Source organism: Kryptolebias marmoratus, linkage group LG21, assembly GCF_001649575.2.
Source record: "Kryptolebias marmoratus isolate JLee-2015 linkage group LG21, ASM164957v2, whole genome shotgun sequence".
NCBI lineage: Eukaryota > Metazoa > Chordata > Actinopteri > Cyprinodontiformes > Rivulidae > Kryptolebias > Kryptolebias marmoratus.
In genome coordinates this window covers 8,895,982-8,913,853 of record NC_051450.1, presented here as the reverse complement: position 1 = coordinate 8,913,853, position 17,872 = coordinate 8,895,982, and the positions used below count along the sequence as shown (strand labels likewise).

Sequence of the window (17,872 nt, the reverse complement as noted above, 5' to 3'; positions counted from 1 at the left end):
ATAAATATATATCGATTCCAGACCTGTGACTCTGCAGCTGTTAATCAGGGATTAAAAGCCCAGAAACGTGCAGCTCGGTTGTTTTTACGCTCTTTCACCATCTTCCTTTTGTTTTTTTTGTCGCTCCTCTGTGTGTGTGTGTGTGTGTGTGTGTGTGTGTGTGTGTGTGTGTTTCCCCCCCTCCCACCTCTCCTCTCCTTTGCGCCGTGTTCTGCCGGGGACTTGTGAATGGCAGCCAATGGGAGGGTTGAGTCCCCTCAGCCTCCCTGACATCCACAGCGAGAAGTGATGCAGCGCGGCTGAGAGACGCGCAGTCGGGGCGGAACATCGGCCAACAAAAGCCGCAGCGAGCGGATACACAGCTCCTCACACAGCGTACGTTTTGTGTGTGTCCCTTTTTTTTCTGCTGGAAGCGGGTTGTTATTGTTTTTTGTTTTTTTTTTTCAAATCATTACTATTACGCTTATTCACTAGAATAAACTTCACCAAGCAGGTAAGCGCGCATTTATTTCCAACTTCCATAATAAAGCGGGGTGGAAACGCTCTTATTCTCGTGTTCGATCAGAGTTACTTCTTCTAGCTGCGTCTTGGGCTGCTTTTTCCCCTGCTGCTCACACATTACACAGGCAGAGCCAAGTAGTTCTAAAAGACTGAATATGCATGTGGACCCAATTCTCTCTTTGTCGTGGACTAATTAATGGAATAACTTATGGATTCCATAATAAATGGGGTGGATATTTTTTGGAGCTGTTTGCGCACAGACCGCCGTTTTGTTTATATTTCCTAGGGTTATTTAACTTTTGTGTGTTTTAAATCGTTCCGTATCTCATTCTGATCCGTTTTGTGAAATAAAAAAATAAAAAAATAAAATAAATTTTAAAAATGAGGCATGGTACAAAAGGTACTGCAGCTCGTTTGCCCAGTCTCTCTTTTATGCACCTTTTGCTTCATTTCGCATGAAACTTGAATCTGTGTGTGTGGCTCCCTGATCCGAGCTGCTGGTAGATCCATTAGATGTGATCTGGTGCAGGTGGGACAGCAGCCTCCTATAAACCCAGGCCTTGCATTTTCTTTCTTTTTTTATTTATGGAGAGCACATCTTTGGAGTCAACCCTCCAGAAACAATATGTCCTCCAGCGTTATTGACAACCAGATGATAGGCTCTCCCTGATGTGTCTTTGAATATTTAATGTTTCTGCTGAATAATGCAGGGGAAACTATAAAAGGAATGAAGTTGGCTGTTTTACTTAAGAGCCCGTGGAGTGACAGGGAGAGGTGTGGTGGAATCCTGGCTTGAGAAAAGTTTCTGCTGTCCTTTTTTTTCCCCATTTGGATTGCTTCATCTTGCTCGAAGAAGAAGAAGAACAAAAAAAAAAAGTTGTTTGGGTTCAGCATCAGGGGGGGTATTCTGCAATAATATTCTCTCAGTTCGTGCTTTTCAAAATTACAAACTCATCATTAGGGAGACCAGCCGGGGGATGAAGGCTCTGGCTTTACATTTGAAAAGAAAAGGTCAACCTGATTGCTTGTCTTTCTTTTTTTAACTACAACAGCTTCCCTCTTGTTTCTACGGGATCCAGAGAGCAGCTTGGTGAAAGGAGATGGTCTGTCTGAACCAGAACAGGTTTTCTTTTTTTTGTGTGTGTGTGGTCCAGGTTTTGAAGTTCAGAGATGAAAGGGACAGAGGTGGAATCTGTGGCTGATCAAAGTCAAACAGGGAGCATTGGGAGGTGCTGCATATTTAAAGGCGCTGCATGCAAACAGAGTCCTGGTGCGTGCGCGCATGCGTGTTGGGGGGTGGGGTGGGTTGCACACCCGCGTGGTGTGTATGTTTTCACCGTTACGAAGACGTGTAAATGTGACGCCGCCGAGCTGATGTGACAAGAAGCATCAGAGCCATCAGTGTTTCACACAGCGGAGGGCAGATCGCATTAGGCAGTCCCTCACATTTCATCTCGTTCTCCTTCCAAAAGGCTTCGCTGCCAGAGTCAGAGAGGGGGGCTGTTCCGAACAGAGCCGGGGTCGATCTGCTCCGGCCTGTCCCCGCGAGCGCCGACGTCACAGGTTGGTGGGTTTAACTGGCGGCCAGGCAAAAATGAGCGGTGACCCGAGCTGATTGCATTATTTGTGCTCCAGATGGGCCGCATCACTCTGGTGTGTCCTGCTCGTAATATCGAGCGGTTCTGGGCCCTCTGTACGTCGGCATCTGGAGCTGATGAAATCCCATCAGCCGCTGTCAGTGCTAACGTATCCTCTGATCCCTTGTGGTCACGTCTCCGGCCTTCCTTCCCCTTCGGCATGTGAGGGTCTCAGACGACAGAGGGCAGTTGTCGAGCCCACATGTGCAGCATGTGGCGCTAATGTGTATTTGCTCACAAACTCTTGAAATCAGTAGCAGAAAGCACCCCTGGGAGTTGTAGTTTGGTAGCAACACCTTGACTGTTTGAGTGCATTAGTCACGCTCTGTATGATGTGATGTGTTTGTGCTGCGAGGATTCCGACGACTTTCTTGTGCCAAATATACATCTGGAGTTGATGCTGTCTGTGCCAGCCAACTAAGCTTCCTTTTCCTCTTTTGTGCAGAACAAAACCCACCTAACTATTTCAGGAGAACCCGTCAGAGGGAAAGTTTTCTCTTCCCCATTTACCGTGACGCTGCCTTTCATGTCTTGAAGGCCTTTTGTGACCGTTAGAGCAAGTTTTCTTGCGGGGTAGAGTGGCAACTTCATAATCGCTCCTTCCTAATGAGACAGATTCCCTTCAGAGGCGTCTATTTATGGAGCAGTCAGAACCGTAATTGCATAGAAACCAACATAAGGCGAGACGTGCTTCTCGCCCACCGATGCACATGCATACATACAAACAGGAAGCAGGAACTGTGACGTGTGTTTCAAGTTAAATTACCATCGACAGGGGGGCCACCGAGTGTTTGAAGACCAATCTCAGTCTCAGATTGAATTTTTTTCATCGCTACTAAACAGAGTAAAATGGGACTAGGGGATTTGAGAACTGGATTATGGCAAGGAGAGTCAAATCCCCCTTAAAAAAAAAAATGCCGGTTTTGTTCTCAGTGAGCTAAGACAAGATAAATGCGGGTTGATCTTACAGTTTATACCTCACTTAACAATGGGTAATTAGCTCTTCCTGCTTCATGTAGGTGAACACCAATTACACTAAAATACACTCATAAATCTATTTACAAAGGCACCAGACGGAGACTTTATGTGTGTGCGATTGTGCATGCACAGCTCTGGACAAAACTGGTTGTGAGAGTCCAGCTTTGTACCGTATGTGCATATGAATCCACTTAGATTTGTGTCTTTGGGGTGGGAGACGGAGTAAATTGCTGCCAATATTGAATAATGCACACTGCCAACAGCTCCCCCCCACCCTCAAACTGTGGCTTGGCTCCACAGCTTTTCTAATTATGAAGAGGCTGAGAGATAGCTTCACAACTCTGACACTGTAGTGGTGGTGAGTGGAAGCTCATCTCACTGAATCACCAGCAAAGCCTGTGACAGGACAGACTTGCGGAGTTTAGGGAGCGCTTTTCCATACAATGACGTTCCTTTAAAGATGAACCGATGAGCTAGCCGACGTTCAGGAGGCACGAATGCAAGAAAACAAACATTGTGCAAAGGTGTTCAGTTCTCCGCACGCTTCTCAGCACAATTTAACAAGATATATTAGTCACCCAGGAGGCAGCGGAAAGCCAGGCGTCCACAGTGTGCTGCAGACTGCAGTCTGACAGCGCGAGATAGTGATTTACAACAAAGCCCTGTAGACCATGGCACAATTTTCAGAGTTACGGAAATGACACTGGAAAAGCGGGGGCATGAAAGTCTATTCACCAGCCACGTCTCATTTCTTACATCATTTGACCTGGGAAGGAGGAGGAAGGGGGGGAGGGCGGAGAACGAAGGAGCAGATGACAAATTCAGCAACTGCACAACTGCAAGTTCACTTCTTGGTTGTCACGAAAATAGAAATGAGGAGAAAAAAAAAAAACCCATAACAACTCTATGTCCAAGGACACGAAACATCCCTTGTGTCTTAAAGTTGAGGCGTAATCGATTTCTCGACCCTGTTGGGGCACTGTTAAGACTCTGGATTGGATTTGGAATTAAATCTCTATATCCAATATGAAGAAGGGGAGGAGGTGGGGGTGTGGAAACAATAATCATCTAATAGTAGAAATCACAGGTACAGATAACTATCAAAATCTCATCAACTGTTCTTGGCTCGAGGCAGAGCTTGGTGCCGAATTTCATGGAAATTTGTTCATGACTTTCTCAGACTCCGTGCAGACATACAGATTAAGTGACAGAGGTGAAAATACAACTTCGTACTGAGGCAAAAATGTATGTTAAAAATGGAAGAGCTTGATCTTGCCAAAATAGCATCTACGTAGCTAGGGAAAGTAATTTACCCTGTTTATACTTTGACGATTATTTCAAAATCGTCTGTCTAGATTTTTTTTTTTCCCCTTTTAATCCTGAATTAACTCATATTTTTGGTAATCTGCTGTTCAGCTTTAGCAGATTGTACTACACCAACTGGAAATCCCTCTGGAAGGTAATTTCTTGTATGATGTGTGTGATTTGGGCGCTGCTGCCTTCAGGTAGCTGGTTCAGGAGGAAGAGTTTGACTGAATATAGCAGACAGATCATGTCCGCGGGTCCTGCCTTTCCCCTCCTTCTAGTTGGATTCCTGTCTGAGCAAAGCCCAGAGGCTTAACTCTGGCTGCAGTAAGTGGACTGAAGAACGCTAAACACTGTCTGGGGGGAGGCTGCTGAACATGACAGCCAGTTAATAAGAGTATGGAAGAAGAGCAAGTGTAAAAGGAGTGGGTAGAGGGTAGGGAGGGGGGGCAACACTGTCTGACTTGACTTTTGAGACTTTTAAGAAAGTAAAGTAAAAAATATATGCAAGAATTGGTTAGGATTGTGTGTTTGGAGGGGGTAATTTTGATTGTTGGATGAGGAGAGGGTAATGGCAGATCAGAAAGTCCAGGAATGGGACTATGAAGAGAGAAAAACCATTGAAGGAGGCTTTAAAAGCGGAGAGGTACAACAAGAGGAGGTGATAATGATGCTTTCTTTGCTTCTGTGAGGCAGACGCAGCGAGAGCTGTCAGCTCCAGGCAACTCTAGCTGCTGGGACAATACGTTAACCCCTCCGAGTCCACCAGCAGTGTACGTAGCTACATATCTGTTTGTGCATATGTGACTCTTAGCGTGTCAATTTTTCTTGACAGCAGTAAAAGCGGAATGATGTGATTTTCCCCTCTAACAGCCTCCAGGAGTAATGATCCAGGTTATCGCAGATGACATGGAACACCTCAACCCAGCGGGCATTGGTGCTGCAGAAAACCTGCCCTTATAGCTTCAGGGAGACTGTTGTCTTGGTGGCAGCGCTGTGCGCACAATTCCTCTGTCACCTCCAGACGGGCCCCTCCTTCTGTGGATAATGGCCTTCTGTCTATGTTGTGAATGATATCTGGACTCTATTGTGAGCCTCTTTCCTATTGTGCTGCAGAATGCCTTTGTCGCTTTTTTTTTTCTTTTTTCTTTTTCAATTTTTCTTAGAGAAGTACAATGTGCAAGCCGTATTCTGAGGTGCTCTAAATGAACAGGCAAACACATCAGCAAAGGTCCTATTTACTTTCAGTCCCCAGAGCGAAAAAGGAGAGGTTTCTGCCATTGTTCTGCTACCTCTCATAACATTAGGATGGTTCATTGTGAACGAGACAAATAGAAAGACCTCTGTGCGAGCTACCTGTCGAATCAAAGTGAGTGTGCTGCTGTGGGACCACATATTCCTCAGGGAAGGACACAATACAAGCTTTCTGTGGCAACATGGGACACACAATAATAATATAGTGCTAGTGTTTCAGGCTGGATAATACCCAGGGTGTCTCTCAGCCAGCAACCTGTCCCCTTTGTGAAAAGGTCATTCTTGAAGACCCCCAGCAGCTGAACACTGAGCTTTGACATGCGGAACCGACAAAAGGACGTGCACAGGTCTCCAAAGCCTCCAATTACTGTTTGATGCAACTGTCCATCAAAGACAAATGGAGCAGGTCCTGCCACAAGACCTTGAAGTTGAAGGAACAGGCAGCCTTAGAGTCCATTCCATTGTTACAGGCGCTTTGAGCGCTCTGCTGTAATTGAGTTTGATCAAACGAAGGCAACCCCAAACTCTGGTTATTGTTTGCCCAAGGATAATGCAAGAGAGTTGAATCTATTGTTGGGAAAGATGCCTGGGGAATTTCTTTGAAATGGAAAAATTGCATTAAACATTCCATTTGTATTAATTACATTGCGCCTCTCATTAGCATTGGTGCTCTTAGGAGAAGCAGCAGTGCTGCTGGTGGTGTTGAGCTTAAAGCAGCACTCTAAGCAATCATATTAGAGGCAACCATTCATGCCTGAGGCACACTTGAACTGCCTGTGATGTCACTGAATGAATATAGTTTTATTCTGAAGCATTGTGACTAGACCTTTGGTCTTACGAGACAGCGGTTACTCAACTTACTCAGATTCAATTATTCGAAGCTTTAATTCAATCCGATGGTCGTGCCTCTCAGCTGTAGGTCTGCAAGTGGGGTTTTAAGGGAGCTGCTGGTGTGTGGTCTCAATGCTAAAGGGCACCGATCTACTTGGGATTTAGTGACAATCTAGAGGTCAAAAACAGACTGAATTTCATTTCACCCCTAGACCTTACCACTTAGCCTTAACTCTACATTGTGCACATTCATGCCAAGAGGTAGGAGTGTCTCTTTTTTGTGATGTAGTGACATGTAGTCACAACAACCTTTGTAATGTCTAGCTTGATGTTATTCCAGTATCTTAGTTGGGTATCTTAGTCAATCTTTGTTAGCAAGCATAAGCAAGTAGAGTTACATGAGAATAACTTTCTTTTCATATATAAATCCTGGCAGAAACATCTATGTCTGTCTGAATCTGCAACAATTGATGGTGTATCAGCTTTTTGAAGATGTGTTTCATTTTGTAGTAAAAAATTTAAACTGCTGCCCCTTGTGAGTTTAAATTAAAGCCCACAAAGCCCAACTTTAGGAGGTAGGCCTTAAACTTAGCACTAAACTCAACAAAGCAAGTAAAATGGCTACAACCCAGTGAGATGCTGGCTTTAGGTTAGATATACAATGAACTGTCTCGTGTATTTGAAACAAAAGTGGACCAGAGCATTTATCTACTTGCCTATCAGCACTTCACCCAAACACTAGGCAGCAGGAGATGAGTGTGTAGTTGTGTGCACGCATGATCGCACAGAATACTGTGTCAGAACTCGACCTAGAGCAGCAGAAGCAGGCAGTTCTGAAATGCAGTGTGGATCTCCTCAGTCTCATAAATAATGGACGTCAGTGAAGCTTCTGTCAACTTTTTCTGTCAACCATGTTCCACATGTGAGTCAGACAGGCCGGGCTGGTGCGGGCTGTCACATGCACATAATAGACTTACATCCGTTGTGTCCCACACCCACACTTTTTACATGTGCACATGCCCCTTAGCCTCATCAGCTGATTTACGAGGTCGAGTCTTCATTGACCGCTCCCTCTGTTGGATGTGCTTGCCACACACGTAGACACAAATTCAGTCACTTGGAGAAAAAGTGCACATGTACACTAAAGACTCTCCCTTTGGTTCAATAAATAACAGCGGAGAAATTAACACATTGTGCTTTCTAACTAAACACACACAGCTCTTGGAGCATCCGAGTCACCTCCTCTCTAGGTGGTGGAGAGGCAGTAAACTAACACCTCCAGCGCCTTACATGTTTGTTGACTTAAATCTGGCAGTGCTCACCTAACATTAAACACTCGCTGTGAGTTCCCTGTAAACATAGCCAGAGAGGTTTGCGCTCACTAAGTCATGCTTCTCTGGTTTGCTTCAGAGAAACCGTGACGTGACGTCCACAGGCAACGGGCCAGGAAACGAGTGACTTCTGTCTTACTTCTCTTCCCCTCTGGCAGCTGGGTTTGGTAGGATGAGTGGGTCGAGCGCTGCTGTTTGGCGGTTACTGTACGCTTGCTTTATGAACTAAAGCGTTGTCTTCCCGGCCTTGTCGTAATAGAGGATTCAGCTCATAAAGCAGCATCATGATTTGCAATAAGCAGAGTTAGGGGAGAGTAATGAAGGTGTAAATCAACTGAGCCAGTCTTTATTTTTTTCCTGCCTCTTCTTTTAATCTGATGTTGGCAGTTTCCCTCCCTTCTGTCCTGTCCTCTCCCTCCTCCTTCTCCTCCTCTGCTTCTTATTTTTTTCTTGTCTCTGTCTGTAATAAAGCCGAGTGAGCAGCAGTTTTTGTAAACAGTTTCAGCAATCATTATGCCAAGTCCAGCTCCTTTATTTTGTGAGGTATTTCATCGCCCCGTATGGTGCTGAGGTTGTGGGTGTGGGGGTTTAATGAATGAGGATGGAATGAAGAGTATTTAAGTCCGGTCTGGGAGAGGGAGAAGCGGGGACTATTTGTTGAGCCTCCTCATAAGAACTCCTTTGTTTTCCACAGAGGTTCGGGACAAAAGGCCTTCTTTTTTTTTCTGTGGAAGCGCTGGGAATGTAAATGCAAATTTGCTCCATACAAGGAACGAGACCACACATCCATCAAGCATCCATGGCACTGAAGCTTTGCTTCACTCACTGCCCCTTCCCCTAAATAAGGACGTCATCAGAATTTTGAATAGGGGTAGTTCTTTGGATTGGAAGCAATCATCAAAAGAGAGGGTGTAATACTTCTGAGTTGAAATGCCTGGCTGGGAATCATGTTAAAATTTCTTCATTCCTCGCTCCAAATCGATCGTATGGGTCCCTGCTCTCCAATATCCATGGTCACCTTTGCTATAAAGTAGGGTATTACTTCTTTAATGCAGTGGGGCTTCATTCTGTGACCAGTGAGGAGAGGAAGGAAAAGAAATTTATCTGGTGACCTGAAACATAAAGAAATGATGGCTGAGGATAATGAAAGAGAGTGGCCTGAATATTTTATATACACACTGTATGTGTTTAAACACATGAGCAGTTAGATTTGTTGTGGAATTATTTTTCCCGTCTGCTTGTTTAACTCTGGCTGGCCTCCGTGGCGGCGTTAATGCAGTATTGATTGTTTATCTGTAATAACACCACACTGTTGCAGTTCGGGTGACAGCGGAGGCAGGAAGGCGGAGACAGGAGAGGGTTTGGGGACAGAGGAGATGCCGGTGGGTGGTAAGGTGGTGATAGATAATGTGCTGTGCCCCATCTTTTGACTGGTGGCTGGTGATTGTGGGTCTGGGGTAAAACGAGGCAGCTGAACATATCCTATCAAGCAATAGTCCAGGTGTGAAATGGGAAATAGAAACTGGGCTGAAGACGTCAGAGCAATGTGGCCGCCACTCAATAAAGGCTGCTGCTGTCTCAAAATAATTCAATCCCCTGCTCTGACCAAACTTGCTGGTGCCAATGATGGCGTCCTTTCCCCCTCGCTCCAGGTTCGGAGCCCATATGGCCAGTTACAGAGTTTCTCTGTGACCTATGGCCAGGCCTGTTGTTGAGCCAACCCCCCTAAGGAGCTTGTTAATTACAAATAAGCTGGAAGTCAGGCCAGCCATGAGGAAAGGTGAGCATGATTAAAGATGTGTGTGCCGCAAAGTTCAAGTGGCGCGCCACCATATTGGACAGGCTGTCTCGGCAGCACTTGGGAATCAAACACTCGCTTGGATCAGTCAGGCTTCTTTGTTCATTCGAGTCACTGAGTCAAAAACAAACCAAGGTAGTGCTTATTTTAGTGACGAGGCCACGGTTCCTAAAGGGGATAACAACCTGAAGCGAATAAACACAAGTCAGCTCTGTTTATGAGTCATGTGCTGGCCAACCAAAAAGTTAAGCAAGTGTCACCTAAAAACAACTTACTGCTTTATTAACTGGTCAAAAACATACAGTGCTGTGCAACTATTGAGTCAATCCTCAATCAAGCAGCCAGACACTCTTGTAATCTTTTGTAGTAGTCTTTATCACAAGTTTCTGAAGGTCTTTCAAAGTTTTTCTTTGGGCTCTGGCTACTTTTTCGCTTATGATCTATCCAGTACCTGATCATTTTTAGAGTTAAACTTGATATACTCAATGATCAACTAAAGAATGATGTATGTCTCTGGTCTGCCGGAATTTTATCACCTGTTTCTTATAGAAATGAGTTTCAGAAACTGATCATCTGCTGTAAGAAAGTTCCTTCCTGGCCTGACGCTTTATTGTTTAAACACAGCACACTGTAGTCTGTCAAAGTCGAGTGCAAGGACTGAACAGAAAATTGTGTTTTGGCTGAAAAAGCAGGAAGGAAAGAATCCTTCAGAAAATCTGGAGAACTACTTAGCAAGTCCACTTTAAAAGATTACAAGAAAGCCTGACTGCTTGGAAGCGAGATGGGGGAAATGGGGTAGTTTAAAACTTTTGCACAGCATTATAAATGTGCAACAGAGAAATAAAAAAAAAATACAATGAATGCATAACACTCAACAGATTCACTGACTTGACTATATTTTGATCTTGGCTTTGAACCAACTCTTAAGTTTGTATCAGTATACAGTCGAGCTGGATAGATTTATACTTTATTGATCGCAGAGGGAAATTCATGGTATTCTCTGCCGACTCGGAGGCTGATATGTCATTTTACTTGGTGCCCAAACTTTGTCTCCTTGGTGCATAAATGGTGGCCCACAGTTGGAGTCAGAGGAGACTTTGGCCGACTGTTGTCGATTCTAAAAGATGCCTGAATCCCTTTTGCAGGACTTGATTGAGAGCTAAAAGACCGTTAGGTATCAAAGACATTGCAGGACCAGTAAAAAGAAAAAAAAGCATCCTTTTGCTTCCTTGGGAACAAACAAACTATGCATTTATATGCACAATTGGAATTCAGATTCCATCTCAAATTCGGTGGCTTAATTTGAATGGTACTCACACAGCTTGCACTATTTTCGTTTGTCCCCCACCCACCCTCCACCCCACCCCACTGGTAGAAGTAAAAAAAAAAAAAAACCCTGGCAGAAGTCCTGGCCATGACAAATGGCCTTCCTAACTCCTGAATGCCTCACTGGTTTTACTTGGGTGCAGAATTTTGTCCAATTTGTCCAATTTCAGCGTACGTCTCTCGCCTCTGAGTGTGTCTAAAACCACCACTATTAATAATAAGGTAAAAACTGGTGCTCCAAACCGTCACTGTGTTATTTTATGGTGGGCTACTTGCAAAGGTCATTATTTTTAGTCTATGGGGAAACACATTTTCTCTGTGCAGCCTTTTATTGGAGCCATATTTTAGGTGGGTGATGTCTTTGTTTTAGCTCCATGTATTATTTAGTGTTGTGTGACAATTGTGTTTGTGGCTGTCTTGCGGCTGACCTGCTGTTACAGTCGATAAACGCCTGAATGGAAATGTGCTTCCACGTCGCTCCCTTTCATGTAATTGTCACAACAGGGAGGCTGAGACGAACGTGGGAACACAACTCCTCCGCTGATTTTCAATTCTCTGTGCCAAGTTTGACCTTTGGGCTGCCCAATCAATGCATCTGCTTCCAGAGACGCACGATTCATTTAAAAAGCAGCGGCTCCGTTGTGATCTAATATCCTGGTGGGGGCAATATTATTAACGAGTTGATATAGAAATAACAGCTTTTAATTAGCAAGTTTATTGGGGATGTTATTCCTACACTGACGCAGCTCTGGCCTTTTGCTCCAGATTGTGCAGACAAACAGACTCGTGCGCTTCACTGCACACGGGACATGCAAACACTCGGGAAGCAAACACCGATTTGCATAGAGACAGAGGCTCCCATAACCACCAGCGTATTACCACAAAGGCCACAGTGGGGAAAAGCAGGAAGCAAGCAGACCCGTCACCGAGCCTCTTCCACCCCCCCCCCCCCTTGCTTATTGTCACTCCCTCAAAGGAAATCTGTGTTAGACCACACGGCTGCTGGTGACTAAACATGAGCTCTGGCGATCGCACAGGAAAGAAAAACAACCGAGGACATCTCGTGTGCTAACGTGTCACCGGACGTGTGCAATTAAGCTATTATTTCTTTGCTCTTTCTGCACGCGGGGGGGGACCGCTTGTGCCCATTTGTTCCGGTGTCGAGCGGGGATGACCACATCTGTTTGCCACCTGGGTACCAGGCGTTATTAATCTTCGCAAGAGGACATTTAGTGAAATCAAACCTCCATTTATTAGCCCTGAGTACAGGATTGAAGAACTGGCAAGGGGAGATAATGGCCTTAAGCTCCCATTTACTCAATTAATTCCCAGAAGTGGAATTAAAAAAAAAACAAAACAAAACAAAAAAAAACGATTCTGTTGTTCATTCTGTTTATGTTGACACAAATCAACCCCTTTTTTTTCAGGGCTGAAAGTCATTATTTTGGCACTAGAGCTGGAACAAAATGAGGCTTTCTCTAACACACTACGAGAAATAGACTCTGGAGATGAGAGCCCCCTTTAAAATAATGCGCTAAGAGGGCCTTCTTCACCTGCTCTGTAACTAGATCGTAAACACAAGAGTTCATAGAGGGCCATCTTTGTTTTTGTCCAAGTGACAACTGGGAGAAGGAAAAGGGGAATTTGAAAAGACAGAGCTGCCGAGCCGAGAGCTGGCAACCTACAATTTAGTCCAGACTGTGCAGACATAAAATCAAGTGCATGAGAGGAATGGTTACTTCAGGAGCCCTCTGTGGGTCCTAAACTAGGCCACTCCGTCGATGGCTGTGAGAGCTGTGGACTGAGTGATGCAAGCCCTGCTGAGGAAATAACTAGAAAAAACAGGCAAAATAGCTCTCATTGACTTGGCCCAGATTGTATGATTTATATGGGTTATTTGGTATGCATTTGGGCAGCGAGGCAAGGTAATGTGTTTGCAGTGAGCTCTGGAGCAGGGCACCCAATGCTGTGGGCTAACCTCTCATCTGACAGGGACAGTATGAGCTAATTTGTTTGGATTACTGTCATCCATTCAAAGCCACAGCCTCAAGATTTCTGTCATGTATGATCAGGGGCTTGACTAACCGCACAGTCCACAATTTGTTGTTGGAGACGAATTCTGTTTGCGAGACTGTCACAGAATGTAATTTATTGATTTGTGTCCTGAAAAACTGCCTTTTTAAAAAAAAAAAAAAAAAAAAAAAACATGCATGCACCCAGATGTAGACCAATGAGCCACAACATTATGACCACCGAAAAGAAAATAACACTGCTCTTTTTATCGACAGTAATGTTTTTGCCCGTGTCTGCGTGCATGTGTTTGTTACCAAAGTATACCCTGAACCACTTGGTGAATTTTAATCAAACTTGCAGACAGTAATCATTGGACGAACATCTACAAGTAATGAACCTTTGGAGTCGACTGGTTCAAAATGGCTGCCACAGTTAACAGATCTTGAACAAAACAAAAATGGCTACAATTCAGTCAACTTTTAATAATATTGACCTAAGGTTTTGTGTGCTGATAGCTGAAATTCATCCCTAACACATATCCTGAGCACTAATAGATCCCACAAGATCTTTGTTGAACATTTTGCCAATAACTATTCTAAGTCAACTCTGTCTGTTAGCAAAATAGCTCATAAACCACTGGACATATTTTAATGAAACTTTCAGGAAACAATCACTGGATATCACTCTACAATTGATTAACTTTTGAAGGTAATCCAAATCAAATTGGCTGTCACAGCCAACAGACCTTACAAAACACAAAAATGGTTCTATTTCATTCCGTTTTGCAGTTATTTTGCTAAAAAATTGTTGTGGTTGAATTTGAGAGTTGCTCACAATGCATGCTCTACGCACTACTCCTTGCTTAATGTCTTTGGTTAAAACTTTTCCATTGACTGTTGGTGTCAGCCTTGTTTGCCTGTTTGCAAAATATCTCACTTACCATTGGACAGATTTCAATGAGAGTTTTAGAAAGTAATCTTCGGATGAACATCTACAACTGATTACCTTCTGGAGTCAATCCAATTCAAGATGGCCACAAACATTTGATATTTTAGTATTTGAGAGTCATTCAGACTCTGAATATGACATCATGCAATATTACATGAAATTGTGCAAAAAGCTGTCAAGGTTTGACCAAAAATGATACAGCTCATTTTTTAACATAGGACGATTTTAGTCTAAAACAGCCGATAGGCATGCTTTCACAAAAGCAATGCCACAAAATGCTGGATCCTGGCATTTGGTAGTCACCAAAACATGTAATGTCCTCAACATTGCAACAGTCCTCCTGCAATAAACCCTGCAGACAATGCCAGGGGAATGATTCAAAGATCATGACAAACCTTTCAAATAGCAGTCTAATGGGGTCTAATGGTGTCTGTGGGAAATCAGCACAATCAACAAAGACCCCATCCCACAACTGACAAGGCCCAAAGGATCAATTCCTATTACCTCTGTACCAGAAACTCTTTGTCTAAGCTCATCTAGTCAGACCTACTGAATATCAGGACAGTCGTCAAAAGGGGGGGGTTCCACCAAAATGGTTCCAAAGCTGATTTTTAAGTTGGTGCCAAACATAGAAGTCGCTTTTGTTTCAGCTGCCAAAGCTTTGGCTCCAACGTCTAAAAACCTGCTCCTCGTTGCCGTCATTTTCCTGCTGTTTGTTTGTGATATCCCCGGTCGCGCTGGGAGTGCTTCGCCAACGGCAGCGCGGCACAAAAGGGGGCATTCGACAGTCGTCGTTCTCAGACCGAACCCGCGAGCACAGCTTGTTGCAACTTGTGCGGCAAGGGGAGGTCGGTTTATGGAATCTGCTCAGAACTGCTTTTGTTTCTTGTGTGCAGCGGCGCTTCTAAATACCAGTTGGCTGATAGTCGGTATTGTCAACGAATCCTCCACCCACCCACCCCCCAAAAAACCAGTTGCTTAAAAGGACTTTGACGAGCCAGACTGGTGATACAGAGACATTGATTTGTGGGAAGAATGTGACAAACCCTGTGATCTGTGTGGATAAACTCTCTCTCTCTGCATGCGGTACTCAGAATAGAGAGGTTCTAACATACGACTGGATATATGTGGAAAAAAAAAAGCTTAAGGTGATGTAATGATGTGGCTTTTGAGTGGTTCGATGGCTGTGGAAAAGCAAACCGATTCCTTACTGGAACTTCGAACTGGCTCTAGCAGGAGCTCTTTACCATTGATGGAATCCTCCATTCATTGATTTTCTTTACCCACTTTTCTGTTGAGGGTCAAAGGGAGCTGGTGCCTGTCTCCAGTGGTCACTTGGCAAGAAGTGGACCTCTCACCCAGATTTAGACTTGCCAAGTAACCTACATATCTTTGGTCCGTGGATGAAACCGGAGTACCCCGCAAATGCGTGGGAAGAGACCCTACAAATGCCACACACAAAGGCCTCAGCTGAGTTTTGAACCCTGCGACCTTTTTGCTGTGCCGCTCTAACCACTGTGCTGCTGGGCCACCTAAAATAAGAACGAGGTCCAGCAAAATTAGGGGGAACCGGCACAAAATGTGTAATCCCGGGTTTTAACGATATTAGCAAGCTGGTTTACAAGCATCGTTCCACCCAAGGTTTTTCAATCTCCGACCATATCTCAAAACATAAAGCTTTAAAAAAAATCTACAAAACAATAAGCAAATTAATTGATTTATACAGTCTATATATGTAGGCAAATACATGGTGGTGAGTTTTAGCCCCTGAAATACTTAGTTAACGTTAGAGAACGTTATGGTTTTCCAGACCCTCCTCTAATCTCAGCTGCATGTTAACAGCTGGAAAAAAACAAATTTATTTCCCTATTAGTTTCGTTTCTCGTTCACGTCAAGGTTTGTTTAAAAAAACAAAAACAAATATGCTTTTGACTGAATACTGAAGACTATTTTTCTTCAGGTAGGGTATTAGTTTGTTCATAAACATCCAATAATTGCCTTTAACTGAAATCCTATTGGTAAGGTTAGGCGTTTACATCTTTCTGGGAACGCTTAATGCGCAATTTGGAGGCACAAAGGGGACTCAGAGCAGCAGTAACTAAATTCCAGTGTTGTTTGTCGAATCTTAATTTCGCCTCGGATACTCCGGTGTTTTGCTCCGCCGCGCTGACATTCGCCAGAGGATCTCACATCAGCTTTGCATTTCGATTTGACGGGGGCCGACGTTTTTACGGCGATGATGATTTTGCTCGCCTTGGTTCTTCGACTTTTTTTTTTCTCTCCCCCTTTTATCGATTGTTTTCCTCGTCTTTTATCTATCTGAATCAGTACAGCACATGACGATTCCAACACGACGTGACACTGTGTCTAGACATCGCTAAACGAAAAATCAATAAATATCGATGGGCTTTGAAGAAGTATTTACTTTTTTATCGCCCGCCACAGAAGATGAAAGGGCGGTAATGTTTTTTTTTCCTGTCTCTGTGTGTATGTGTGTGTGTGTGTGTTCATTTGTCTGCCGTGTTACCAAAATATCTCCCAAATCACTCGACAGATTTTGTTGAAACTCTCAGAAAGTAATCATTCAAGGTATCTCCACAGCTGGTTAACCTTTGGAGTTACCCCCGTTCAAGATGGCCGCCACAGCTCTGCTACCTCATCAAACACAAAAATGGCTATAACTCAGTCGATTTAACAGTCGCGGCACTGAAATTAGGTGTGGTAGCAGCTGAGAGTCATTCCCAACACATGCTCCAAGTGCGAAGTGGTTTCCTGGTGTCAGTTTTTTTCAATTTTACCATTAAAAATGGGAGTCAACTCTGTTTGTCTGTTAGCAAAATGTCTCATGAACCACTATGCAGATTTTCATGAAAGTCTTAGAAAGTAATCATTGATTGTAGCTCTACAACTGAACAACTTTTGCAGTTCGCTTGATTCAAGATGGCCACCACCGTCGGGTGATGTTTGGAAACACCAAAAGGCCTGAAATTCAGCCAGTTTTACAGACGTTGAGCTAAAATCTGGTGTGGTGGAAGCCGAGCGTCTATAACAGCACCTGCTCTAAGGACGACACATTTTGCAACATCTTTAATTAAAACCTCGGCTTTAACTGTCAGCGTCAGCCCTATTTGTCCGTTAACAAAATATCTTGTGAACCACTGAACACATTTTATTGAAACTTTCAGAAAGTAACCATAGGATGCGTGTCTATTACTGATTAACTTTTGGAGTCACTCTAATTCAAGATGATTGCCACAGCTAATCAACCTTAGCCAACATAAAAATGGCTCTAAGTCAGTCAATTTGACAGATATTGGGCTAAAATTTGATGTGGCAGTAGCCGAGAGTCATCCACAACACATACTATATGCATGACATCTCTTAATATTGCATTTGATTGTACATAATGTGTTTTTTTTTAAGGTTTGACCAAAACTACTATAATAACATTTCTCAACATGAGATGATCTTAATCTAAAACTCTGGCATGTAAATCGGTAGGCGATACACATTCCTTCACGTGATGCTAGGCATTTATTGTTGCTTCCGTGCGCAGGTGTCTGCCACAAAACACAGCAATATGAAAAGTTCACGCTTTTTACTGTCTGTGGTGGAAAAAAAAGTTCGTCCAGCCGCTCCGTTTCTGGCTGATATCCAGCAGGGATCCCAGGTTGGTTGTGAACCACTAACCCACATGGGCAAGAAGACAAATGGGGAGCCGCCGATTTGGGTCAAGCGCACGTCCTCCCCGGCTCCCACCTGGGATTCGGCTCCGAAATTCCACGGGCCGAGGACGAGCCGAGAGCGACGCCGGGCTCAGGCGGGACGGGGGCCGGCCTGCTGCAGGAACATCCGCACGTTAGCAGCCTTTGAGGGCCTCCTCTGTGGATTGTAACACGACCACATTACCTGTGGCACCAGTCCCCCTCCCCTCCCCCCTCTCCCCCACT

At 44.2% G+C, this 17,872-nt stretch overlaps 1 protein-coding gene across 2 annotated transcripts in view; it reads left to right on the top strand.

The window, feature by feature from the left end:
• Positions 1 to 202: 202 nt before the first annotated feature.
• Positions 203 to 17,872, top strand: part of LOC108234686 (cadherin-10-like) — a 50,456-nt gene continuing 32,786 nt past the window's right edge. Inside the window, exon 1 of one of the 2 annotated variants that reach the window (XM_025005487.2) lies at positions 203 to 375. The gene's annotated coding sequence lies outside the window, so the exon portion shown is untranslated. Of the gene's footprint in view, positions 494 to 17,872 lie in introns of both variants that reach the window. The other variant, XM_025005486.2, reaches the window with a different exon arrangement.